We start from the raw sequence: 26,567 nt of genomic DNA, 5'->3' as shown, positions 1-26,567 counted from the left end.
AAAAACTGGAATGTTTGAGGTGGGCAGAAAGGACTCTGTGGCTTTGCTAAAATAAGTGCTGGCAGTGACCCGCTCTCAGTCTGCTGAGAAGATCGTATTAGAGGAGAGAACATTATTGATCTGTTGGGAGAGAATGTGGCTTTCATTTATTTTAAGTCCTTAGCTGTTTATCTTCAGGCCTGGCCCAGGGCCAGCGAGAGAGGAACTGATACCTAATGATTAGAAAAATTACTTGGAGCGAGGCTTCCACAGTCTGCACCACACTGGGCCTCTCCACCTTCTATTTGCATGTTGGAAAGTCTCTTGAATCTTCAGATTTGTGGTTGTAAACTGCACAGGTTTGTTAGACTGATGAATTGCAATGATTCTGGAGTGTCCAGCATCCCAGAGGGGCCACTGTGTCGTCTACTGCACTGGTTCCTGGGCTTTAGGGGGAACCCATCGGAATCACACAGAAGCTGTGAAAACACGGCGTGCCAGCCTTCACCCTCAGATTTCTGATTCAGCAGGTCTGGGTGAGGCCTGAGACTCTGCATTCCTAGCAAGTGCCCAGGTGATGTCAATGCAGCTGGTCCAGGTGCCCCACTTCGGGTACCCACGTCTGGTGGGCTGAGCGGCACGAGTTGGGTGATCCTGGTTGAAATCGGCTCTCCTACCTCCTGGTGGGGTGACCTTGGCCAACTTTCTTATCCTCTCCACTGCTCAGCATCCTCATCTGTTGAATGGGGATAAAAACCCACCAGCCTCCCAGGACGGTTGTAAGAATTAAATGAAGAATTGTGAGTACAGCCCGGAGCCCAGCACAGATTCAGAGCTCAGTATCCTCTGATGGTCCTATCTACCCTTCCAACGAGAAGTTAGAACCAGGGGCGTTGTAACAATGTCCATGCCCACAATGAGGTCACTTTGCTCAGGTACTTTGTGCTTGAGGAGTGAGTGTGAAGGAATCAGTCTGGGTCTGTGACTGGCGAGGCTTCGGATAGGTGGAAGATAGATGCCAGGCGGGATGGCAAAAACAGGGAAGGTCTGATTCCCCGGGAGCCCAGCAAAGTGTATGGTGGGAGCCCTGGGGACCGAGCCACGTGTTGGCAAAGGACCATTGCCTCAGGGGTCAGGAGGCCTGGCGTCTGGTCCCAGCCTCACTGTGACCAGCCATGTGCCCTCAGCTCCCGGTAAAGTCTCTGCAAGGTCATGTTCTCATTCACAAATCAGGAGGCTGCCCTGGATGACCCCTTGGGCCTCTGAAGTTCTAAGAACCAAACCCCGAGAGTCCCAGCTTGAGTGGGGAGTGCGATGTGGGGAGGAAGTAATTCCTGAGAGATGGAGGGAGAAGCCGGGGCCCAGGGCCTGGGGGAGGAAAGAGGATGTGCCTGGGGGAGGGAGGGGCGGGAGGCACACGGAAGGGAGGGTGCGAAGAGAAACTTCCTTCCTAGTTTGCCCAGCTGCAGCCGCCTGAAGGCAAATTCCAGGGGGAAGAGAGCCTCACGTTGCCTCAAGCCTGAATTGGACAGAATTCTGCAAGGGGCTCCCAAGTTCGGTGAGTGCTTAAGCTGGTGTAGCTAAACCCGGGAAGAACTGAAGTCTGGGAAGTTACCGGAAAACGAGAGGGGCCACAGGGAGCACACATCCAGGCCACTGTCACAGAGAGGGCTATTTTTGTGCTGAAAAAGGCAAAGGACAATGTTCTGCTGGTCCCTGTGGTGTGTGGTCCCTGCAGAGCCCCAGCCCCAGCGTCCCTGAGGCTTGGTTAAACACGTGCTCAGAGACCGCTAAAGGTTGAATCATAACTAGTCTTTAAACAACAACAACAAAAAGGTGGGCTTCTTGAGAAATATTCCTATGATGGATTCAGTTGGCCTTTTCTTTCCCATGAAGAAGGGCAGACATGACATGCTAATGAATGCACAGCCACTCTCCAACAGCCTGAGTCCAAAGGGCTCGAACATTGTTGTTAGCGACACTTTACCCTTAAATGTCACAGAGAAAGTCATGTGTAGATGCTACAAGGGATCTTTGGGGATGAAAAAGGGCGAAAGTAAGATTTCCTCCTAATCAAATGGAAACCAGTTTCAGGCTGGGCAGCGTGCCCCATCCTGGAGCTTCAATGGTGAAAGCCCCCCGGAAGGGTGTCCTGTCTCGGGGGCAGGGGTAGGATGAGGAAGGGGAGCCCCGGGCAGTGCTTCCAGCAGGCCACTGATGGGACACAGGGAACCCTAGGAGGGGAAACCAGACCCAAAGGTAAAGGGAATGAGGGGGGATCTTCCTGACCCTTGGTTACTGCAGCTTACCCTGGACTGACCCTAATTCCGGAGTAATAGCTCATCGTTTATGTTGTATTGTACACATATTGGTTCATCAGTCCCGCAAAAGAGTCCCATCTTTATTATCCGGACTTCTTGACAAGGAAGCGGAGACACGGAGAGGCTAGGGGCCCTGTCCATGTCTGCAGTGGCAGAGCAGTCAGAGTGTCTGCAGTGGCAGAAGCAGGCCTGGCTCCAGACCCTCTGCTTTTCCTACCATGCTACACCCTGTCCTTCAAGGTAGCCAGGCTGGAGCAGGCCACCAGGGGCCTGGCAGCAGCCGGCGGAGGAAAGAGCCGCGCTTCTGGCTGCAGATTCTCTCCTTCCCTCTTGGCCCTCAGCAGTAAGGAAGCCCCCTGCAAGGGGTCTGTGGTGAACTGGAGTGTAGACAGTCAGGATTGTCCAGAGGAGAAGCCTCCACACCTATCTACTGAGTTCAAACTTTGTTGTCACGCATACCAAAGGGGGGGCCTATCAGGGTGGCAGCTGTGGACAGGGCTGCAGTAAACCTGGGCTGGGGGTGGGGAGGGGGCAGGCAGCATGTCAAAAAGCAAATAAATCTTCATCTTCGCTGAGCATCTGCCTGCACTGAGCACTTTCTCGAGCGAATTACAGAAAGGCTTTGTTGATGAGGCCCAAAGAAAGACAGAGAAGGAGGCCTCAGTCTGCCCTGCAGGGTGAACCTTCACAGGCAGGAAGGCTTTCTAGCCCACCAGGATGGGGAGTGACAGCAGGTGCGGCCAGGTGCACTGCAGCACCAGGTGTGGGGCCCCGCCCCTGCCTAGGGCTCCTCGCTCACTGGGGGGATGGGAGGGTGGGCGATGGGGATGCGTGTATATTCTTTCATCTATCTACCTGTCATTTATCTATTTATCTATCTGTCCTCTATCTGTCTATCTATCTATCTATCTATCTATCTATCTATCTATCATCTATCTGCAGTGGGCACCCCTCTCCAGCTTTTCCTCTGTCCCTATTCCCTCTGGAGCACCAAGTCCTATATTTATTAACGCTTCAGACTAATATGTCACAAGCAATTCTATCTCAAAGTGTCTAAGACAAGATCCTATTATCACTTTTTATAACATGTCCATACAAGTCCCTCTGTCCATTCCCACTTTTAGCATTCAGGAACAGACATTTTCTGCCTCCCACCTGACGTGGCCTCCAGCCTCTTCCTCAGGCCTTGGGGGACTTCCCCCACCCCCTGCCCCCTGGAAGGCCAGATATGCCCTCCCTGATGGATGTTCAGTCCCTTCATGGTAGCATCACATTCCTAACTGTCCCCTTACTTGCTGTCACCCAGTCCTGGATGTTTGGATGAAACCGCCTGGGCTGTCTGTCCAGCGTGCAGGGCTCCCCTCTGACTCGGTCTCTGCAGTCTCCTGAGCTCCTGGCTCGTATGCCCTGCACTCGGGGCATTTCTCAGTCGGCTGCCTGCCTTGGTTTCACACCTCGTCTCCTCTGCCCGGCCACTCTCTAGCCATCTTGTCATCCAGGACCCGATCTCCCCCGGGAAGAAGCTTTTGTTGGTGCTACAGCCAGCGCCACTGCTCCCTCCCTTGGCACTTGTTCTCCAGAGCTCCATTAGCTCTTGGTACCTATGGTCCGATTCACCGTCTGCACTGCCAGTCGAGCACTGTCTGATCTAGCTAATCAGATGTATGGTTCCATCAGGCAGACGGATAGTTTACCGTATTCTTCTATGGCTATCTCACATGTGTGTATGTCTTACTTAACTAACTGGTCTATGAGTTCCTCCAGGCTATGCTTTCTAAAGCTAGCACAAATGTGAAAAATAACAATAAAAATAATATAATAGCTAGGTAAACTGTGGTACATTCAATCAATGGACTATCATTCAGTGCCCAAAAGAAATGAGCTATGAAGCCGTGAAAAGACATGGAGGCACCTCAAATGCGTATTATTAAGTGAAAGAAGCCAGTCTGAAAAGACTACATAGTGTACGATGCCAATTATATGATATTCTGGAAAAGGCAAAACTATGGAGATGGTGAAACAATGAGTGCTTGCCAGCTGTGGGGGAAGGAAGGCATGACTAGGCAGAGTGCAGAGGATTTTTAGGGTAATGACACCGCTCTGTATGGCACTATACTGGTGGATTCATGTTATTACACACTTATCAAAACCCTTAGAATGTGCCAAGAGTGAACCATAGTGTAAACTGCAGACTTTGGGTGGTAATGATGTGTCACTGTAGGATCATCAGTTGTAACAAAGGTACCACTCTGGTTGCTATGACAGTGGGGGAGGCTGTGCCTCTGTGGGGGTAGAGGGTGTATGGGAAAGTCTCTGTACCTTCTGCTCACTTTTGCTATGAACCTAAAACTGCTCTAAAAATAAAGTCTATTTTTTAAAATTATATAACAGCTGATACATATTGAGCACTTTCCTATGTCCTCATATAAAGCACTCTGCATGTATTATCTCATTTGATCCCAACAATGACTCTGCAAGGTGAATACCATTATTAGTCTTATTTCACAAATACAGAAACTGGGACTCAGAGAGGTTTAGAAACTTGTTCAAGGTTGCACAGAAAGTACCATCTCCACAGGCTAGAAAAAGTGGCCTTCTTTTCAAATAAAGGCATCTGGATCAGGGTTGAGATGGCAGAAGATTCTGGAAGCATTTGCTGCTGCTCTCTGTGTGTGACAAGTGGCCGACTGTGCTGTCTCGGTGAGACGCAGCTGAGGTTTATTACAGAAGTCTGAAAGTATCTGTTCCTCGCGTCGCTAAACAAACCGTGAGTCACTGACTGCAACCTGATGGAAAGAGATCACCAGGCACCTCTCCACAAACACGTGTTTCCTCGAGCCGTGGCTGTGGTTCACTTTGAGCAGGGAGCTGCAATTCTCTCCCCACCAGACCTAACCTGCACCTTCTTGTGCCGTCTGTCTGCTTCTCCGTGGTGGTTTAGGGTCAACAGCCGCTTAGGGGGTCGACCCAACTCCTGATTATTCTTGAGAGGTGTTTCATCTGGTACGTTTGGCACTTGGATTTTCTCTCCAGTTGTTCTGGAAAGTTCTGTTCCAGTTTTTTAGTTATTAAAAGGTAGTTAGTGAAGTTGACCATCTTTCCGGTTTGCTGGAATGCGGGATCTAGCCGGCCCCAGGCTGAGAAGGGCGTGACCGTGTTGAGTGAGGCTTGTCTGGCCTGAGCTTCTCACTTCTCAGAGGAGACCCAGGCCCCAGCGAGGCTTTCCGACTTGCACGAGCCGCACAGTAGGGACAGAGACACCTTTAGAACCCAGGGATTCAAACTCGCAGTCCACGCTCTAAGTTCTCTGCATCTGCCACACTCTCTCCTCTACCGTGCGAGTTCAAACCCTCAGCCCTGTGGCTACACCTGGGCAGCCTGGCAGTGCGGCTGGCACCTACCCCTGCCGCCGCGTCTCAGGGTCCTGCTGCCCAGTTGCCCGGCCCCAGCGGCCGGGTCTCACCGCTCGGCCTGGCGGGCCCCCAGCCTGCAGGCCAGGGCGCAGAGGAGCCACGCTCCCCGCGGACCGCCACTGTGGACACTGCGTGGCGCGCTGCCTGTCCGCACGCTGCTCCTCTCTCCCTCTCCACCACCAACCCAGGGGAGGGGTGGCTCTGCTTAGGGGAGAAAAGCGCTGCTGTAAAGGGTCAGCGCAAACCTGGCTGAGCCGGCCCGGAAAGCGGCCATCGCTTGATGGGAAACTTTCTTCCTGTGAGAAGCCAGGCAGCAGGAGGGAGCTGGCCCCGGAGCCCCGGAGGGGACTGCAGTGTCAGCTGAGCAGCGGGTCGGCCGGCACTCCTAGTTCACAGGGGTGGTGTGGTCTCAGATGAATCTCAGGGAATTGTCCGCTCTCCTCAGGGAGCCTGGGCTCGCCCTTGGCCACGCTGGAAGACGCTGCTCACCCGCTTCAGGAACTTGGTTTGGGTTGGCGTCCCGGTGTCGCTAGCTCCTCCTCCGGCCCCTTCCCCAGCATCTCAAGGGTGGGGGCCCCAGAAGTCCGGCTTCAGTTTGAGTCTCTCCATCTCTCCAAAAATACAAATTCTTGCAAGGCCCCTCCTGCCCATGTCTCTGTTTCTTTGTCACCAAGGTTTGCTACAGGACTGCTGCCGATGGCCGCTACCCTTCTGTCACTATGGGTGTTCCCCGGGGCTCCTGCCAGCCCAGCGACTCCTTCACTCTCCTTTTCTCCAGCTCTCACCTTCCCGGAGACGCACGGCCTAGGACCAAACGCGGCGCAGCCTCACCGCCGCTAGACCCACAAATTTGCCCTGAGTTGCCTTTAAATACTTCTTTAATTAAAAAGGCTGCGGGGTGTGTTATAGAGTGTGTGTATGTGTGTGTACAGTGTGTGTATGTGTGTGACATTGTTCACAGAGTGTGTGCACGTGTGTGTGTGTGTGTGTGTGTTGGGGGGTGGGAGGTGAGTCTATAGGGGATGTGAGCCTGGTGTGGCAGCCTCCCGGGAAGTGGGTTTCTGTAACTGAGAGCCGCTTCCCTCTGGAACCTGAGACTTGTCTGCTGGAAAGGTGCAGTGGCCTGAGGCCTAGAAAGATACGGTGTCAAGTTGAATGTGCTCTGGGGTAGCCAAATCGTCCGTGAATGAATGAAACCAGATCCCGACAAGACGACCTCCATGAGACAGGCTGAGGAGGAGCTTTAAAAAAAAAAGGCAAAATTGTCCTGAGTTTGCGGCCCTCCTGCCAAGGCAATGGGGAAATGTCTGAACCTTAGTTTTTTTCAATTCAAGTTTTAGGTGGTACTTTCATCATCCAAAAACATAATGTCATCAGCAACCAGACCGCACTGTTAAATGGCAGGAATAACCATGCAGTGAGGGATGGTCAGGTGATGGGCGAGAGGGTACTTTGCTTATGGCTATTTACCTTTTTTCTTTTTGGTGACGTCCATTTGTAGAGATTCCTCTTGATTTCCAAATGGAGGGTCTACAAATACCAAATCTATTCTTAGTGACTAACAGCAGAAAAATCTGGCTGCTGAAACTCACCTGTTTGGGGAGTGACAGGACCAGCCTTGAGGAAAACTCAGGTAAAACCCAGCTTCTTCACGCAAATCTAGCCGGCTTAGGGCTTAGGAGACGGTCCCGTGACATTAGGACCAGGGCTGCAAATTGAAGTTTTAAGTTCTGTCCTTTGTGGAAATCTTAATATTTAGCGAAAGTCTCTGGGATTATATGATCAAAGAAGAGAATCTTTTTGCTTTTATTATGGCTGCAGGAATTGTGACATGAAAATTTCTCTTGCCCTTTAGCATGGTCCTATGTGGGCAGAAAAACTCCTCTTAGTCTGATCTCTATCTTCTCTAACTTAAAAAAACTTAGCCTTTGTTCTAAAGTTGTATTGCATTTTAACTAAGTATTTGATAAATAATGTTTTCTATAGCATGTCCCGTTTATTTTCTGAAAACTTTAGCATATACATTTAAAAAATCAATTAAATATGTTTTTGTGTAAGTATATAATTAAATATTTGGAAATATGTATAAGGCATAAAAATAACCAATATAATTGTCTTCATAAATTTTCTGCCACATTTTCCTTGAAGGGCTCTTAAAAATGAATACCATGTTTTAATTCAATAAGGGAATAAATATAGAGTGCATTTTAATAAAATAAATCTCTGTGATCCATAATAATGTATTTTTTTAAAACAACTTCCCAAACCTACTTTACATGAATTTTATGCTTGTAAAATATCGTAATGACAAGGACAGTCTAGTCCTTTTTCCTTCTCATTAAAAAAAAAATCTACCTTACCATTGTAATTAAAACTCCTAGGAAGCAAAAATCAGGTAGTTACAGAAAATTATTGCCACAGAAAGAATGACTAACACTTTTAAGGACAAAAAAAAAAAAATCGAACGACTCAATGAATTGTACGAAAATTGTATGTGCAATGGAACGAATATCTGTGTCCCCCTAAAAGTCGTATGTTGAAATCTTAATCCACAACGGGATGGTGTTTGAAGTGGGGTCAGTGGGAGGTGATTAGGTCATAAAGGGGGAGGCTTCATGAACGAGGTTAGCGCCTTTATGAAAGAGACCCCAGAGAGCTCCTTGGTCCCTTCCACCACCAGAGGACACAGGGGAAGACAGCTGTCTATGAACCAGGAAGTGGGCTCTCACCAGACACCGCATCTGCTGGCACTTTGATCTTAGACTTGCAGCCTCCAGCATTAGGAGAAAGAAATTTCTGTTGTTTATAAGCCACTCAGTCTATCATGCTTTGTTTTAGCAGCCTGAACGGACTAAGACAGCACTCTAATTTCACATCTTTCCATAACATCATACAAATAGAGGTGGGTGGTGAGCACTAGTGTATTTGTTGGCTTGTGAGAGGAGAGAAATCCAAGTCCACATTCTCTGGAATTACTTTTTGAGACAGCTTTGTCTTTTCAAAAAGGTTGGAAAATTATCTTGTGTAAGGTGACATCAGATGGCATCATCCCCGATCTCTCCGTCCTCAGAAATGGACCTGGAAGTTTCCTCTAATGAGATAATGGAACGCAACGATCAGCGCGGCCCTGCCTGTGTGCTATAGCGGTGGTGTGGGCTGTGGCAGAGACCTGTAGGCCCTGTGCGGTTTGCTGCCGCCAGCCCCGGCCTGTGCAGGGCAGGGAGGAGCATCTGGTGGAGCTGGTTTCACCAGAGTCCCAGATCTCTGCAAATCTGCTGAAGTCTTGGCCAGCTGCCTCTTTTACTGCAGAAAGTGACACCGCATATGGAAAGAGGCCAGCTGGAAGCAGTGGTCCGGTAGGAGTCAGAAGACCTGGTTTCTAGTCCCTTTTCCAGCATTTAATTATTCATGTGACTTCGGGCAAGAACTTAACTTCTTGGGAATCGTGGTTTTTTAATCTGTAAAATGAGGTGATAAGTGTAGGTGGTCCCTGAGGGTCTTTCCATTGGTAAAATCCTATTCTAATTTTAAAAAACCAAAATCTGAAATTATGTGACAAACAGAATGCATCCAGTTGCGGGGCAATCTCTAACTGGACAGTAAGTTCTAAGCCGTTAATTTACGTTTATGTTAAACTTGTTAGGTGTTAACTTCCTTATCCTGAGGCGAAAGTTGGAAGTCCAGGAATTAATACAAGGATGCAAAAGTTGTACAAAAAAGGTAAAAGAGTCAGGAATGCAGCCCAGATGTTAGGATCAGGGGCACTGCCCCCTATGTTTTTGGGATAAATATGTGTTTTCATTGTACAATTCGTTGTAACCTTATAGTTAGAAAGGAAGTAGATTGTTTTCTTATTATTTCACAAGTCTGTTTTCTCAGAACCACTGTCTTCACCAAAGAATTTCTCTCTTTAAAAAAACGCAGCTTTAAAAGAATTATACACTATGACCAAGTGGGACTTATTCCTGGAATGCAAATGTTATTCAATATATGAAAATCAATCAATAGAATATGCCCTATTAACAGAACGAAGGAAGAAACCTATTTGATCCTTTCAACTGATGCAGAAAAAGCATCAGACAAAATTTAACATACTTTCAACGTAAAAAACACTCAACAAACTAGGAATAGGAATACACTACTTCAACATAATAAAGGCCACAAATGAAAAGCCCACAGCCGATAAAGGGTTAATATCCAGAATATATAAAGAACTCCTATAATTCGACCAAACAGCCCCCAAACAACTCAGTTAAAACATGAGCAAAGTTCTTGAATAGACATATCTCCAAAAGAGATAAACAAATGACCAGTAGGCACATGATAAGATGCTCAGTGTCATTAATCATTGAGGAAATACAAATCAAAATCACAATTAGATACTACTTCACACCCATCAGGATCACTGCTATCAAAAAAAAAGACAGGAGCCAGTCCTGATGGCCTGGTGGTCAAAGTTCAGTGCACTCCACTTTGGCGGCCTGGGTTCGGTTCCCAGGCGTAGAACCACACCATTCATCTGTCAGTAGCCATGCTGTGGCAGCAGCTCACACAAAAAATCCAGAAGGGGGGCCAGTCCAGTGGTATAGTGGTTAAGTTTGTGCACTCTGCTTAGGCGGCCCAGGATTTCGAGGGTTTGGATCCTGGGGACAGACCTACACACAACTCATCAAACCATGCTGTGGAGGCATCCCACATACAGAACAGAGGAAGATTGGCACAGATGTTAGCTCAGGGACAATCTTCCTCAAGCAAAAAAAAAAAAAAAGAGGAAGATTGGCAACAGATGCTAGCTCAGAGTGAATCTTAAAAAAAAACAGAAAATGACAAGTGTTGGGGACAATATGGAGAAATTGGAACCCTTGTGCATTGTCAGTGGGAACGTGAAATGGTGCAACCACTATGGAAAATATGGTGCAGTATGATCATTCCTCAAAAAATTAAAAATAGAATTAAAATATGATCCAGCAATTTCATTTCTGGATATATACACAAAAGAATTGAAAGCAGGATCTCAAAGAGATGCCTGTATATTCATGTTCATAACAGCACTATTCATGATAGTGAAAAGGTGGAAATAACCCACACATCCATAGCCAGATGAACAGATAAACAAAAGGTGGTGTATACGCACAATGGGGTATTATTCAGTCTTAAAAAGGAAGGAAACTCTGACACATGCTACAACATGGGTGAACCTTGAGGACGTTATGCTAAATGACATAAGCCAGACACAAAAGCCCAAATACTGTGTGTGTGTACCTATTTGAGGTACGAGAGTAGTCAAATTCATAGAGACAGAAAGTAGAGAGGTGGTTCCCAGGGGCTGGGGGAGGGGCTGAGTTAGTGTTTATTGGGGACAGAGTTTCAGTTTTGCAAGATGAAAAGAGTTCCTGAAGACCGGTTGCACAACAACGCAAATGTACTTAACACTACTGAGCTGTACGCTCAAAAAAGGGTTAGGATGGTAAATTTTCTATTATGTATATTTTAACCCAATTTTTAAAAATGTGACTTTAAACATGTATGGAATATACTAGATTTTTAAACATGAAGAATCAGTCACCCAGATTTTATTTTTTGTATATTTCCTCCCAGTCTCTTTCACTGTCTGCATATAACTTTAGAGTTATAATCATAAGATATCTGCAATGTAAATGTCACTTTTTTCACTCAACAGTTCGCCAGAATTTATTTCTGTGTGTGTTTTTAGTGGTTGAGTGCCAGGATGGGGTTCTGTCTGGTGGAGCTTGGGACGGGAGATCGTGGAGAGGCAGCTGGGAGAAGACAGGAGCCAGAGCGCCAGGTACCCAGAAGGAAAAGGAGGAGAAAATGCCTGAGGGAAGTCTGAACACTCAGTCGAGAGGAGCTGGAAGTGGACATCAAGGTGGATGCCCAGATCCGAGGCTCGGAAGGAGCGCTGGGTGGGACAGGACGGGAAACAGGCTGACTGAGCAGGGACACTTTCCCAGGCTAAGGAGACAATCTGTGCTAGGGTGGAGAACACTACAGTCTAGGTCTATTCAGAGAGAGTGCAGCTTTCATTTACTCCAGGTCCTTAGCTATTTGTCTTCAGCTCTAGCCCAGGGCCAGTAAGAGAGGAAATGGAACCTTATGATCAGAAAGAGTTACGTAGAGTGAGGGCTTCCGGGATCTGCCCCAGATTGGGCCTCACCGCCTTCTAGGAGCGTGTTGGAAGGCCATTCAAACCTCTCGGTTCATAGCTATAAAATGAGAAGAGTAAAGTGCATCGAACACAGTACAGACTCGCTAAACTGATGGATGACCCTGGAGTGTCCAGCACCCCAGAGGGGCAGCCGTATAGTCTAGTGCGGTGGTTCTCAGGCTTTGGCGTGCATTGGAATCACAAGCGGGCTTGTGGAAATGCAGAGTGCCATCCGGCCCTGCCCTCCCTGCCTTGGTTTCTGATTCAGCAGGTCTGGGGTGGGCTGGGAATCTGCATTTCCAGCGAGTTCCCAGGTGACATCAGCGCTGTTGGTCCAGGACTTTGAAGGCCTTGTGTGAAGGCGCTATGTGTTCTTTATCTTTGTGTGCAACACAGCAGCCTGGACAGAGTAGGCCCTCAATAAATATTTGCTAAATCCCAGTAATTAGATGAGAGTGAGGTACTGTGGGAAGTGGAGGCAGGATGGAGCAGTGGTGAGCAGGGGCAGGGGAAAAGCCAGATGCCCACCACTGTCTTGGCACGGGCACTTCAAACTTTAATATCCTGCCCCCTTATAAAATGGAGGATGATAACTTCTCCCCTACAGAGTTGTTTGGGGAAAAACTGAAAAGTGGTGTACACGGCACTTAGCACATAGCTTAGCTCAGAGTAACCCTTCCACGAACGTTACCCTAAAAGGCAAGGAAGGAGCCTGGCGAACAGCGAGGTAGGCTCACCAAGACACGGCCACTTAGCAGTTCTGCCTAGGCCAGGTTACTCCCCAAGTCGCTGAACAAATGGGTGTGGGGGAGAAAGCGTGAAGCCCACCTTCTTCCCAAAGAAACTGAATGCTGGCTGTGGTGAAAAATCCGTACGCAACAGTGTGCTAAACCAGTGGTCCTCTGGGGCCCCGAGTGATGTTTATCTCAAAGACCAGCATTTCATTATGAACTAGGGTGACTGTTTCAGGCAAGGGGCTCCCACCCACGGCCCCTGTCACTTGGGCTCTCAAGGTTGCAGCAGCAGCACTAAGATGACGGGCATCCAAAACCAGTGAGGGGAGAATGAGCATGCGGGCCCCCCGGCCGCCGGCTGCTGCCCAGAAAATGTCACGTCTCACTAGCAAATCTAGATCAGCGTCTTGAGAGGGATTGTGCCTGATTTTAGACCTCCTACTTATCAAAAATTCAGCTCCCATAGAAGACACTGGCCCTCCTCCTAACGCACTTCCACCAGCAGACTCCCTAGGCTGCCAAAGAAGTTTTTGAGAAAGAAAGTTGTGTCTGTGTGTGTCTTGAGTTTTTAGGGAATCTTTGGAATTCAAAGTGAGGGAAACGGAAATGGCCTCGGGGAACTTATGCGTGCTCTAGAGTCTAGGAGCCGGTGATAAGAGAAATCTGTGCAGGGCACCGGAGCTGTCACGGGAAGGGAGCCTGAAGCGCAGGAGGCCATGGCTGTGGGAGGAAGACCGAAAGGTGGCCTCTGAAGTGTGGTTCGGTGCCCAAGACGTGAAGGCACTGGAAGGCCAGCACAGCACGAGCGTGGGGAGTAGCTGAGGAATCCTGTGACTAGGATTGGTCACAAAACCCAGACGGTAGACCGCAGTTCAAAGGCTGAGCGGAATGAGCAGGAATGTTGTTTGGATGCTATTATCTGATCTCTTGAAGTCCAAACTTCAAGAATATATCCCTTTTAAAGATTTAGACTTGTCCTACAGCTAGAAAGTAGAAGAGAGCGACTGGGAGTTGCCGGAAAGGAGGAAGGAAGGGGGCATATTTCAGAGACCTCAAATGTAGAGAGTTAAGTCATACAGGATCAGCTAGCTGGGGAAGTGCTGGCTTGCAGCCGTTCACACATTAATATGATTTCACTCAATCAGACATTTTTCCTCCATACCCCAAGCTAAGTGCAGTCAGCTCCCTAGGAGTGTGGTCCTCACCATGGGTGGAAGGCAAAACAATTTTAGAAGGTATATTTTAATTTTAATATTTCACAACATTGGAAAAATATGATGAACCTACCAGTCACATAATTCCACTGATATTTAGGTTCGACAAATACCACAAATGTGCAGAAATTATTTGCATCATGGGAAACACTGACCAGAAATGGCAGAACCAAGGGAACTTTGAGGCGTGAGGTAGTTTAGGGTCTGTGTTTGGCTTGGGTTGCAGACAGTGGAGGGTTCAGAGCATCATGGAGGACTGAGAGGGAGAGGAAAGCCGGAGCGAGGAGGAACGTTTCCTAAAGACAGTTCTCAACGTGCCTTTCCTTCTTTCCTCCTTCTGGGGGTTGCACTTCCCAATATCTAAACTACTAGCTAAGTCATTCTGTAATTCAGTGAAATTATATGTTCAGCAGAATTTTTGTAACTTACTATATTCCCTTCCTGTAAATCCTAAACTATGATGACAGAAAGCAGATGAGTGGTTGCCAATTCATAAATTAGTTTTGCCTCTTCTTGAACTTCATGTAAATGGAAATACACAGTATATATACTTTCATGTTTAGTTTCTTTTCCTCAACACAGTTCTTTTGAGATTCATTCTTGCTGTTGCATGAATCAGTAATTCATTCTTTTTTTTTTTTTTGGAAGATTGGCCCTGAACTAACACATGTTGCCAATCTTCCTCTTTTTTCCACCCTTAAGCCCCAGTACAGTACCTGTGGCACAATGTTGGCTTGTTCCCAAGCACTCAGTATTTCCCCAGTGAGTATGATAGCTACAGATTTTTGTAGATGTCCTTTGTGAGTTAAGGAAGTTCCCATGTACTCTTGGTTTGCTAAGAATTTTTATGCCGAGTGGTGTTAGATTTTGTTCAGTGTCTTTTCTGCTCGTAATGGATGATCATCTTGCTCTCCCCCAGCCTGGTTAAGATGACACATTACCTAGATTGATTTGCTGATACTAAACCCTGAGAACAAACCCCACTTGATCACAATCAATTTCCTTTTCATATATTGCTGAATTTGGTTCACTAGTACTTTTGAAATGAGTTTTGCATCTGAATTCACATGGACATCGGTCTGTAACTTTCTTTTCACATAACCTCTGCATCAGGTTTTGGTATCAGGGTTACACTGGCCCGTACAGAGTTGGGAAATGTTTCTTTCTCTTCTGTGTTCTGAAACTTTCTGTAAGATTGACAAGATTTTTAATTAACTGTTCAACAGAATTCATCAGTGAAATTATCTGAGCCTGGAAGTTTTCTGTGGGCAAGATTTTTGTTATGAATTCCAACTGCTGAATTCTTAAGTAATAGTAATAGCACTATTCAGATTTTTCTATTTCTTCATATGTCAGTTATTTTAAGTTGTATTTTCAAGGAATTTGACTATTTCATCCATGTTATCAAATTTATTGGCATAGAGCTGTTTATAATATTCCTTTATTATCCTTCAAACGCCTGCAGGATCTGTAATGACAGCATTCCTGAAATTCATGATTTGTGTTCTGTATGACTTCATCATGATCATTCTTGGTAGGGGCTTATCAAACTGACTAAGATTTTTGAAAACTGTGGCTGTGTGTATTTTCATTAGTGTTTTTATGTTATCAATTTCATTGACGTACTCTTTTATCTTTAGCATTTCCTTCCTTCTACTGACTTTGGCTTATTTGCTTTTCCTTTTATGGCGCCCTAAAGTCAAAGCCTGGATCCTGGACTCAAGGCCTTTCTTCTTTTCTTATATAAACGCTTAACACTATACATTTCCCTCTAAGCACTGCGTTAGCTGCCTCCCCCAAATTAGATATGTTATATTTTAGTCATTATTGGGTTCAAAGTATTTTCTAATTTCCCTGTGATTTCTTCCTTGACACGTGGGTTATATAGAAGTGTGTCATTAAGTTTCCAAGTATTGGGGATTTTTCTAGGTATCTCATTTTTGTTGATTTCTAATTTAATTCTGTTACAGTTAGAGAAAATAATTTTAATCTTTTGAAAGTTTCTGAGACTTATTGTATACCCTTAGCTTCATGAACATTCTGCACGTGCTTTAAAAGATTGTGTATTCTGCACTTGTTGTCAGTTTCAGTCAAGTTCATTGACATTCTTGTTCAAACCTGTTGTAGCTTAGCTGTTCTATTAGTTTCCGAGATAGTGGTGTTAAAATTTCCAAATGTGATCATGCATTTTCTATTTCTCTGCTTAGTTCTATCACATATTTTGGTGCTATTTTATTAGATGCATACACATTTATGAAACGTACCCCTGATAATCCTATGTTAAAGTCTATTTTGTCTGCTGTTCATACAGTGGCACAGCTTCCGTAAGCTTGGCGTGGAACATCTTCTTCCATCCTTTTACTTTCAGCCTGTTAGTGTCTTCAGCGCATTTCTAGTAGACGCCATATAGTTGCATTTGGCTTTATTACGTCTGACAATCTCTGCCTTTTCGTTGAATTGCATTTCTAGTGGATAGCATACAGTTATATCCTGCTTTTTTAGCATTCTGACATTCTTTTCTTTTTAATTAGACTGCTTAGTTCAACTATATTAAGGGCAGTTAGTTACATGGTAGGACTTAAGTTTACCATTTTGCTATTTATTTTCTATTTGTTCCATCTGGTTTTTGTTTCTGTGTTTCTTCTTTTCTGCCTTCTTTTGGGTTAATTGAATATTTTTCATCTTCAATTTTAACTCCTCTATTGGCTTTTTAATTATCTCTTGGTAGTCACTCTAGAGAACACAGTATACATCCTTAGCTTATCGTGATCTATATAGAGCTAATATTGTCGTAAATTATGAGAAATTTTGAATATAATTCCACTTGCCCCTCTTCCTTTGTGCTTTTGTTGTCATATATTCTACAGCTACAGAAAACAAAAACCTCACAATGCCGTGTTATAATTTTTGTTTTAAACAGGTTTTGTTTTTTTTTAAAGAAATTAAGAGGGAGATGGGCAGCCTGGTGGCACAGTGATTAAGTTTGTGCACTCTGCTTTGGCGGCCCAGGACTCACAGGTTCAGATCCCAGATGCTGACCTAGCACCGCTTGTCAAGCCACACTCTGGTGGCATCCCACGTAAAATAGAGGAAGACTGGCACAGACGTTAGCTCAGTGACAATCTCCCTCAAACAAAAAGAGGAAGATTGGCAACAGATGTTAACTCAGGGCCGATCTTCCTCACCAAAAAAAAAGAAAAGAAAAGAAATTAAGAGAGGTAAAGGTAGCCTTTTTCTCTAATTTACCCACATATGTACCATTTCCAGTGTTCTTCTTTCTTTCCTATGGATCTGAGTTCCATCTAGTATCATTTCCATTAGACTAAAGGACTTCTTTTGGCATTTCTTGTAGTACAAGTCTACTGGCAACAAATTCTCTCAGATTACATTCATGTGGAAATGGTTTTTATCTCAGTCTAATTTGTAAAATAAACCTTTTGCTAGATATAGAATGTTGAGTTCACAGTTATCTTTTTTCTTTCAGCATTTATAAAGTGCTGTTTCATTCTCATGTGGTCTTTGCTGTTTCTGATGAAAAGTCATCAACATGTAATAAATCCTTTTAGCTAGCTGCTTTTAACATTTTCTCTTTATCTTCAGTTTTCAGCAGTTTGACTGTGATATGCCTACATGTGGGGTTTTTTTGTTTGTTTTTTGGGGGGTTTTTTTGGTGTGTGTGTTTATCCTGCTTCGGTTTCAGTAAGATTCTTGGAACTCTAAGTTGATGTTTTTCATCAAATTTGAGATATTTTCAGCCATTATGTCTTCAGATGTTTTTCCTGCCCCATTTCCTCTCTCCTCTCCTTTTGAGGCTCCAGTTAAATGCATGTTAGATTGCTTGATTATATCCCAGAGATCACCAAGATTTGGTCCATTTTTCCCCATCTTTTATATTCCTGTTGTTTAGATTGGATAAGTATTATTTATCAGTCTATAATCTGCCGCTAATAGCATCCACTGAATTTTTCATCTTAGATGCTGTAGCTTTTGGTTCTAGAATTTTCGTTTTATCTTTTTTAGCTTGCGTTTTCCTGCTGAGATTCTCTGTCAGTTCCCTAGTCCAGACCGTCTTCTCTGAGGTCCCCAGACATCTTTAGATGAACAGCTTTGAAGCCGTAACTCCAATGTCTGCGTCGTCTCAGCTTCTCTTCCTGTTGACTGCTTTTGCTCTTGACTGTGATTCACATCTTTCTGTTTCTTCATATGTGAGTAATTTTAAAAAATTTTATACTGGACATTGTAGAGGATACATTGGAAAGATTCTGCATTCTTTGCTCTTGCTCTAAAGAGCGTTGGTTTTGTTCTAACAGGTAATTGAGCTAGTGGCTAATCCCCTTGAATTTGTTGAGACTTGGTTTTATGCTCTGTTCGAGTAGATCTATTACGGCTTCTCCCTTAGTACTAGGGTGCCTCATTCAGTCCTGGGACACAGAGTTTACTCCTAAGGCATGGCCTTCCTGGGGCTTCAGGGGAAAGCTCAAGGTGCTTACCAAACCTAACTTGCCAGGACTCAGACCCTGAATTCTGCCTCTTCTAAGCTACAGCTTCTGGTCTGTTCTTTCAACCACCCAGCTTTCTACTGGACTTTTGGGAGATGCCCACAGACATGGACAGTTCTGCGGTCAGCCAAGCATTTGAGAGGAGTTTATGTGCAGAATTTAGGGCTGACCTGTCTGTGGCTCCTTCCTTTCCAGGGTCCCTCCTTCAATTCTAGCTACTCTGGAAGCCCTGATGTGTCAGGTTAACATGTAACCAAGACTGTGACTTCCTCCCACTCGTGGTTTATGGACTGGGAGTGCCCCTGCAAAGAATCTTTACAAACACGGCTCTCACCAAGTGTGGCTCACTTCTTTCAAAACTCAAATCCCCTCCAGTTTTCTTTAATATTTTGTTCAGAGTTTATCATTGTTAACTGCAGGAGCCTTAGTCCAATATGAGCTACTCTACCATTAACCCGATTGCTGACTTTTTACAGCATGCCATCATGCAAATGTACACTCCAAAAATCCTCACCGAACAAAATAGCATGCAATTTACAGAAAATCACTTTACATGTACTTTTCAAAAACAATTGTATTCCCAAAATTTAGGTGTACATCTTGTCATTTAAAAAGCGATTCGGGTTTTCCTATAAAACTATCTGAGAATGCAGTCAAAGATATAAAGATAAAAATACACAAAGATGTTTGTATTATATTTCCATTGCTGCATGACAAGTTACCACAAATTTAGACAACTATACAACACTCATTTGTTGCCTCCCAATTTCTGCATGTCACAAGTCTGGGTGTACTGTCCCGCGCCCTCTGCCCAGGGTCTCACATGGCTTCAGTCAGAGCGTTGGCCGGGCTTCAGTTCTCATCCGAGCCTCATGGTCTCCTTTGAAGCCGATTCAGGTCTGTCCTGTGGAATAGAACTGATGGCAGCTTTTATCTGCTTCAAGGCCAACAGGAGAGTATCTTCCTGACACTTCACCTTGTTTAGAAGGGTCACCTGATTGAGTCAGGCTCACCCAGGATGACATCCCTCTTAGTTAACTCAGAGTCAACTGATGGGTGCCCTAACCGGTAGGTCCTGTCCACGTTCAAGGGAGAAGATTATACACGCTGTGTCCACATGGGGGTGGGGATCTTGGAGGCCGTCTGGAATCCCGCCTACCACAATGTTCATTGCAGCATTGTTTGTAGTAGCAAAGAACTGGAAACAACCTAAATGTTCATTCACTGGGAGCTGGTTAAATAAGTTAAAAATGTTAATAATTTTATACTAAACTTACTAAGGCAAAAAGGATTTTTAAGATATAAGTGAAAAATTGCTCTCAAAGATTATTAGGGTTAGTATAATTCTAATCATGTAAAAAATACGTATATATATATATCTATACACACACTAGTTATGATATACATCTTATGCTAGTATTTAATATGCAGAGGCCCGAAGTCTATCATTCTGTACTTCTCCACGGCTGGGCCCAGTTTAGCTCACATATCCTCATTTCTGCTAATGGCAGAAGACAAACCCGTCTATTTTAAATGTGTGAAACTCAAGGTTTGAATTCTCTCTCTCCTTGTTTTCTCCCTGCTTCTCCCGGAGTTGACGAAGTTCCCGGCACGTGGTGTGTGACCTGGGCGTCCAAGGAGGGCTCGAGGTGCTGGTGGGCCCTGGCCACCTCGGCTGCTCCGGCTCGGCACTCCTGGGCTCAGCCTCGTCCTGCACTGGCACCCACAGCCTCCCACTCAGGCCCCTCCGGGCTGCAGGAGCCGCCCCCTCGGCTTGTCCATCGCTCTCTCTGAGGAAAGAGTCTGCGAGGCTGAAAGCCCTGTTCAGGCGAAACCTTAGCAAGTGCGATGTCGGATACTGGACATTCCTCTGAAGCTCGAAGCCCCCGGGTCCCACCCCCCCGCCCCCGAACCACATTAGTCCCCTGACGCACGTCTGAGTTTGCATCCCACTGTCAGGGGAGCACGGCTTGCTCGGAGTCATGTCATCCGGACCTGTTCGTCCTGTGGCCCTGCAGAACTGGCTTTCTTTTCGGAGAGAAAACACTGTTGTCCCATGCATGTTCTTCCCTGTTCCGTGGATTTGGCCATAAACAGCATGGTTTCAGCCATGGAAAGAAAGAAGACCCCCTAAATGAGAGCGATCACTGTTGACTCCGAGCTGGCGGCAGCGAGGGGGCGGCCTGCAGACTCGAAGGCCGGCAGCGGACTGGGGAGCTTTACGGTGGGAAAGGGGGAGGCCCTGCTGGGCCTGCGTGGAGGCTGGGCCAGGGGCTCACTGTGTGACTGGTGAGGGTGCAGGTCTGGCTTTCTCTGGCTGGTCCCGAGTTGGAAGCAGAGGCAAAAATTAGGGAAGCTGTCAGTTATTATCAAGTCCTGGCCACTCGGGGCGGGTTGTTAGAGCGTGTGTTTGGCTTCACAGACTGGTTACTAGAGATGGTGGGCTGGCTGGTGGGCTGGCTGGCGCAGGCTGTGGGCAGAGTTCTAGTTTTATGCACATGCTGGCCACGGTCTGATTGTACATTCAGTCTTCCACAGCCTTACTCTTTATACCCAAAGGCTTACTTCTCAGAACAAAGCCTGGCTCGTGCAAAATCAAACCATCTTACTTGTTTTGACTTCACAAAATCTGCTTGTCAGCATCAGTCAAGACCACTCAGGGAAACGGAAACGACACCAGCTATTTCAGACCCAGGGGATGCAAACGTAACACGGGGAATTGGTTATGTGGGTGTTGGAAGGCTGAGAAAGCAAAAGGAGACGCTGAGTCCAAACCCTCAGGAGCAGCTGCCACCGCTGAGACTGAGGGGTCCATGAGAGGTGGGGGCCACGGAAGCTGCCGCCCAGGCTCTGGCGGGGCAGGTCTAGGCGGCTGATATTCAGGGCACGAGGAAGGATGTGACCTGAGAGTGAGGGAACGTGGCACAGCTGTCTTGGCAGCTCTGAGCAGATCCAGCAGGGCTGGTGCGGGCGGAGCTGAGAGCAGCCCGAGGCTGGAGCCCTGTCCTCTGCTGCTGGGCAAGGCTGATGTCACCAACAGAACAGAAGTCCCTTCTCCCTCCTCCCACCAGCCAGCTCCCTCCGGAACCTTCCGTTGGCAGGAACCATCTGGAAACCCATGCAGAGGGAGTTTGGAGAATGCAGTTCGCCAAGTCCCAGCTGCAGCATCAGACAGGGAAAGCTGCGCTTGGCGCTGAGGGGCTCTTGGTAAAGGAACCCTCATGGTAGCCAAGAGGGCAGCTTAGACTGCAATGACCGCAAAGGCCTCCAGAAGAACATGTGCAAGGAGGCAGGGGAAGCATCCTCTTATGGCACCAAAACCCTCCTGTCACGTTAGCATATGCGTGAGCTGACTGTGCATACGGAGATGTCTATACACATGGAAAGCCATGGAAGGATATACACATCGTGCTGAGGGTGTCTCCTTATGGACAGCAGAGAAGAAAAAAACGAAGTAATATAGCCAATATCACTCTGTATTGGTTTTTTCCCATAAGCATACTACTCTTACAACTTTTTAGAAACTTAGCAGTGCATGTGGAGCTTCCCTGTGCCACGTGCTGGCAGTGGGCCCCAGGCTGCCAGGGCGAGAGCAGCTGGAAACCTTTGTGCGTCATTCGAACCAGCGCTCCCAGTGTGCCTGCCTCCCGGCTCAGCCGTGCGCGCATCTCAGTGTGAGAAGGAACGAACGGGGCCAGGAGCAAACCTCAGGCCAGTGTTCTGCAGAAGCCCAACTGTGCAGTGGTCAGAACATCCCAGAACATCCCCAGGAGCTGTGCGTCTGCTGACGGCCGGGGAAAACGGTGCATGTTCCGAGGGTCTGTTTCATGCAAAAGATATTCCGTTTGAAAGGGAAGGCTGCGGGAAACTTGGTTTTTCTTCTTTCAGGTCTCCTCATCTGTGAGCTGTTCCCATCCCGCCCCCCTTCTGTCCATCAGAGCCTCCTGCAGGGCTCTCTGTTTCATCTCCCTGAATGAACTAAAGTCATGAGGTGCTTAGGACTTGCCGGGGAAGTCCTTCTCCAACTGGAATTGGAGTGTTGTGAGCCTGCCCAGGAGTTTGTTTATAAATGTACATGCTGGGGCTGCACCCACAGAGACCCCATATAGGAGGGCTGGGTGGACCCAGGAGCTGGCACTTCAAACACCCTATTATAAGGCAAATTTCCAGCACTCACAATTCTTCAAAACTTCAGAGAGAAAATGAAAATCTAATTCAGGGATCACATATTCCGACAGAGGGCCAACATGGTTATAATTGCCGTCTCAACTGCACTGCTCGTTTTTCATTTTGAAAATAGAGATTATTTAATGTATTTTCCCCCTGAAACTTAAGACTTGTCAATATATTTGAGCTAACTGAAGAAACTGCCACCTTGGTTTATGGTGGCTCGTGTTGCTGTGGTCACACCCACCTTCCCAGGCGGGGCTGCGTCGGCTCCGCATGTCACGTGGGGGGCTGTTCTAGATGTGAGTGGCTGTGAGAGGAAGCGTTGTGCAAGGAAGCCTTTCCAATTATGTCATCCTGAAAAGTGAATGTGCTCACCTTTTATCTGCATTTCACGTTTTTTCCCTTGTGCTGACACTCATGGAAGTTTGTCTGTTGAATTACAGCCTTTTATCCTGTGGTTAATTTTCTCCTTTCACCCACATGGAAGTCGTTCCCTTGAGTTGCCCTGAATTATTGCCACTTTCATCTCGGCTGCCGACGATGGTGGATGCACAAGCCTGTAGTGCTCATGGCCGGCTACGTGGGGGCGTGATGAGGTCCTGCCCGTGGAGCACTATTGTTTTGCACAGTTTGAGGGTCTACAACATCCTAGGAGACCTGAGAAGCCACGTGTGCTCTCGAGGAAGTGATGCTGGTAGAAAGAGGCAAGGATTCAGGAAACAGGGGGTGTTGCTTAAGACAATACAACCTGGCTTTGGTTTCAGTTCTGGTCAACTTGCTGATCAGCGCTATGAGGAAGCCCCAAACCTAGACTGCTGTGGCAAATTGTTAATTGAGAAGATGCTACAGAATCAGCAGAGAATATCACCGAGTACCAGCTCCGTGCTGTCTCGGGTGAGCTTTGACCTCAGGGATACAGAAGTTCTTGACATCGTCTTTGTCCTACAAATATGGAATGTATACTTAAAACCAAGCTGTCCATATATGAAAATAATAATATGAAATATTACATAATTAAGTGTAGACAAGATGATTTGAAGTGCCATGGAACATAGAGTGGAAAAGCTCATTGTGGGCTAGAGAGGGACGACCTCCTGGAGATGGAGGGAATTCATGACGGGAAGGGAGCGTGTGAAACCGTGGACTGACCACAGACAAAACAGGGAACAGGCAGAAGACAGGGAGTTGGTGATAAAGATGGTGAATTCACCTTGAGTCACACTGAGTCTGGGATGCTGGACAAACGGCCCCTGGGGGGCAAAATTGCTCCCCCCCCCCAACCCCCGCATTTAGAGTAGCTGAGTTAAACATAAAAGAAACTTGCAAATGGCAGCTTAAACAAGTGGGGGGGTTATTTTTTCACAAAACAAAGAATCCAAATGTCAGAAGTCCAGGACTGCTGTTCAAGACCATCTCTTGCTCCACTGTTCTGTTCTCATGGTCACAAGATGGCTGCTCAAACTCCAGCGTCACATCCACAGAGCAGGTGGAACAAGAGGGAAGGCAAAGACAAAAGGCACATGCCAGCACAATCTATTCATTTTTATCAGGAAAAACTATGGCTTTCCCTGAAGCCCGCCACCACCAGGGTCTTCTATGTCATCGGAACTTGGTGCCCTTGTCAACCTCACTGCAGCAATGCTGGGGAAGGGAGTGTTTTCACAGCTCTAAACAGACATGAAGCTCTGTTGGCAAAGAAGGAGAAACCCATATCAGATGACCAACTGGCAGAGTCCCACTGAACAGCCACCCACTTGCCACTACACTTTACCAAGTGAATACTTCGTGTCGGGCACTGGGCCAGGGACTGAGAGTGGAAAGATAAGAATACCCATGACTGTCTGTTGTGCATCCAATGTGGCCTGAGTGCTGTACTCAAAACCCCCCTCGCCTTAAATCGTGCGCCATCTACCTTTATTTACACAATAACATTTTATCCTTACAACAAAAAAGCAAAATGAGAGTCCAGGTTCACTTGTCACATTCCTCCGGTAGGTGGTAGGAATAGAGGGGAGAATAAACAGTTACTGTAATTTGTGATAAATACCGTCTAGGCTCAGGAAGTAGTTGGGAAAGGAAGGATTCGGCGCCTCCTTTGCCCAGGATGTTGTGGGATGACCTTCAGTCTTCCAGGGTGAGCGGAGGGACCCGTGGGGGCCAGGCGAAGAAGACATCCCGATCCTGTGCAGAGGGAGCAGGGGCGCCAAGGCATCACGGCATAGGAAGTGCTCTTTATCCCACAGCTGCATGTGTTCGTTGTGACTGCATGAACACAGACAGGAGGAGGGCCCAGGAAATCACTTCCAGAGACCAGGGGACCATCCAGTTTGCTCTTTCCAGGCAGGAACCAACGAGGCCGTGATCCACAGCAGTGTGAGTGATGACGGAGACAAGGAAAGAGGGTCTCAGTGAGGACTGTGTGCGCGTTCGGGGAGGAGTTAGGGGGCAAGGACGTGAACTCCTTTCCCAGGTCTCTAACGCCGGTGACTGGAAGAATAGTAACATCTCTAAGTAACCAGAGGGGAAGCAGAGTTTGTGTTGGAAAGAAGATAATGAAATCCATTTTTTGACGCTTTGAGTTTGGACGACCTGTGTAACTAGGGTGTGAAGGGCCCGGGCAAATTTTGTGTGTGTGTAGAGTCCTTCTCCTCAATTTCTTTGTTGTCGCATGCGCCACTCCTGTCTAATTTCATGAATCCCTCAGTGCCATGGCCTCCCAGGGCCTGTAGGTATTGAGCGACATGCATCTTCTTGCCCCTGCAGCTCCCTCACACCGTTTATTTCACCCTGATTCCCTGGTGACCAGGACACTGCATGGTGACCCTGCCGACGGCCCGCGATGCTGGCTCCTGGGACCTCTCACAAGTTCTACCGCATTTTGTCAATGATGGCCACCCGGGTTTGCCGGAAAGGGTGAATGATCGTTCCTTTTCTTGTCATGTTGAACTCACCGCTGGGTATTTTATAACATAAATGTGGAGCAACACATCTCCCAACCGGGTCTTGTCTTGGACTCTCCAGGCCATCACTGCTGTGTTTCTAGAACAGGGTCTCCTTGGGTGTTGACCACACCCCTGCCTTCCATGCCAGCTTCCAGTGGGGACTGTGGGATGCTCTCTGACATCGTCCAGACACTACTTTAACCACAGGCGCATTTGGAGCTGAATGATTCTTGTTCCTGCGTGTAAAAAGAGAGATGTTTTTAAATCATTTATTCTAGAATAGGAATAAATGTTAATAGTCTAAGTCCCAGGATTTTTGCCTTGTTCCTCTGAGGCATTTTAAAAAACACATTTGCATTTAACTCGAGCTCACTCCTGAATATTCAACTAATCATTTTCTAAATGCCAGAGAGAGGAGTGTAAATACAGTCATATTCCTTGTCACCAACATCAGTGAATTCAGAACCCCAGTGAACTGTTTCTATTCTGCTCACCTTTCCTCTCAGAGGCTGTTAGGAGACAGTGGACTCTGAGCGCTGCTGGAGGGGCCTCCCGGGGAGCGTGGGGGGACCTCATGGCTCTCAGATTATCTGCCATCCTGTGCTTTCGTTTTCCATCTCTCACCTGCAGGGTCACATCCACGTTGGCGGATCCCGGCTGAAACCCCAGCCCGTGCCCACTGCTGACTTCTGGTCCCGCTGGAGTGAATAAAGGCTTTGTTTGTATGCACGTATGCTGGCTTCCCCCTCTCTCTTCTTTTTATTAAGAACTCTGTCTTTTAGAGATTTTACTTCAACGCTCTAGACAGGACACTCTTCCAGTCTGTCTCCAATAAACGAAGGGTAAATACGCAGTCATGCCATGCTTCGGCACAGTTGCTGCTTTTCTTTTGTATAAACCGAAATACAGCGTGCCAGTCTTCCAGCCAGTGGGAAAATGTCTGTCTGGATAGAAATAGTCTTTGGTTTCCGATGAAGGAAATTTGAGTGAGGACAAGGGACATATTCTCTAGATGTCGTTTCCGCTTTGTTGGGATCACTTTGAACAGGGCAGTGCCTGGAAGCTCGGAAAACAAGATCCTGTGGTCTTTGGCTTCAAAAATCAGGAAAACTGACTCAGGATCCTGAAC

General features: G+C 46.7%; 1 long non-coding RNA gene across 1 annotated transcript; it reads left to right on the top strand.

The window, feature by feature from the left end:
• Window positions 1-1,438: 1,438 nt before the first annotated feature.
• Window positions 1,439-26,159, top strand: LOC138917739 (uncharacterized). Its single transcript, XR_011426181.1, has 3 exons — window positions 1,439-1,537; window positions 25,260-25,409; window positions 26,069-26,159. It is a non-coding gene; the product is annotated as an uncharacterized lncRNA (long non-coding RNA).
• The last annotated feature ends 408 nt before the right edge of the window (window positions 26,160-26,567 follow it).

The sequence above is a fragment of the Equus caballus genome, chromosome 15, assembly GCF_041296265.1.
Source record: "Equus caballus isolate H_3958 breed thoroughbred chromosome 15, TB-T2T, whole genome shotgun sequence".
NCBI classification, from domain to species: domain Eukaryota; kingdom Metazoa; phylum Chordata; class Mammalia; order Perissodactyla; family Equidae; genus Equus; species Equus caballus.
The sequence above is the reverse complement of the archived record's forward strand: the minus strand, read 5'-3'. Positions and strand labels throughout refer to the sequence as shown.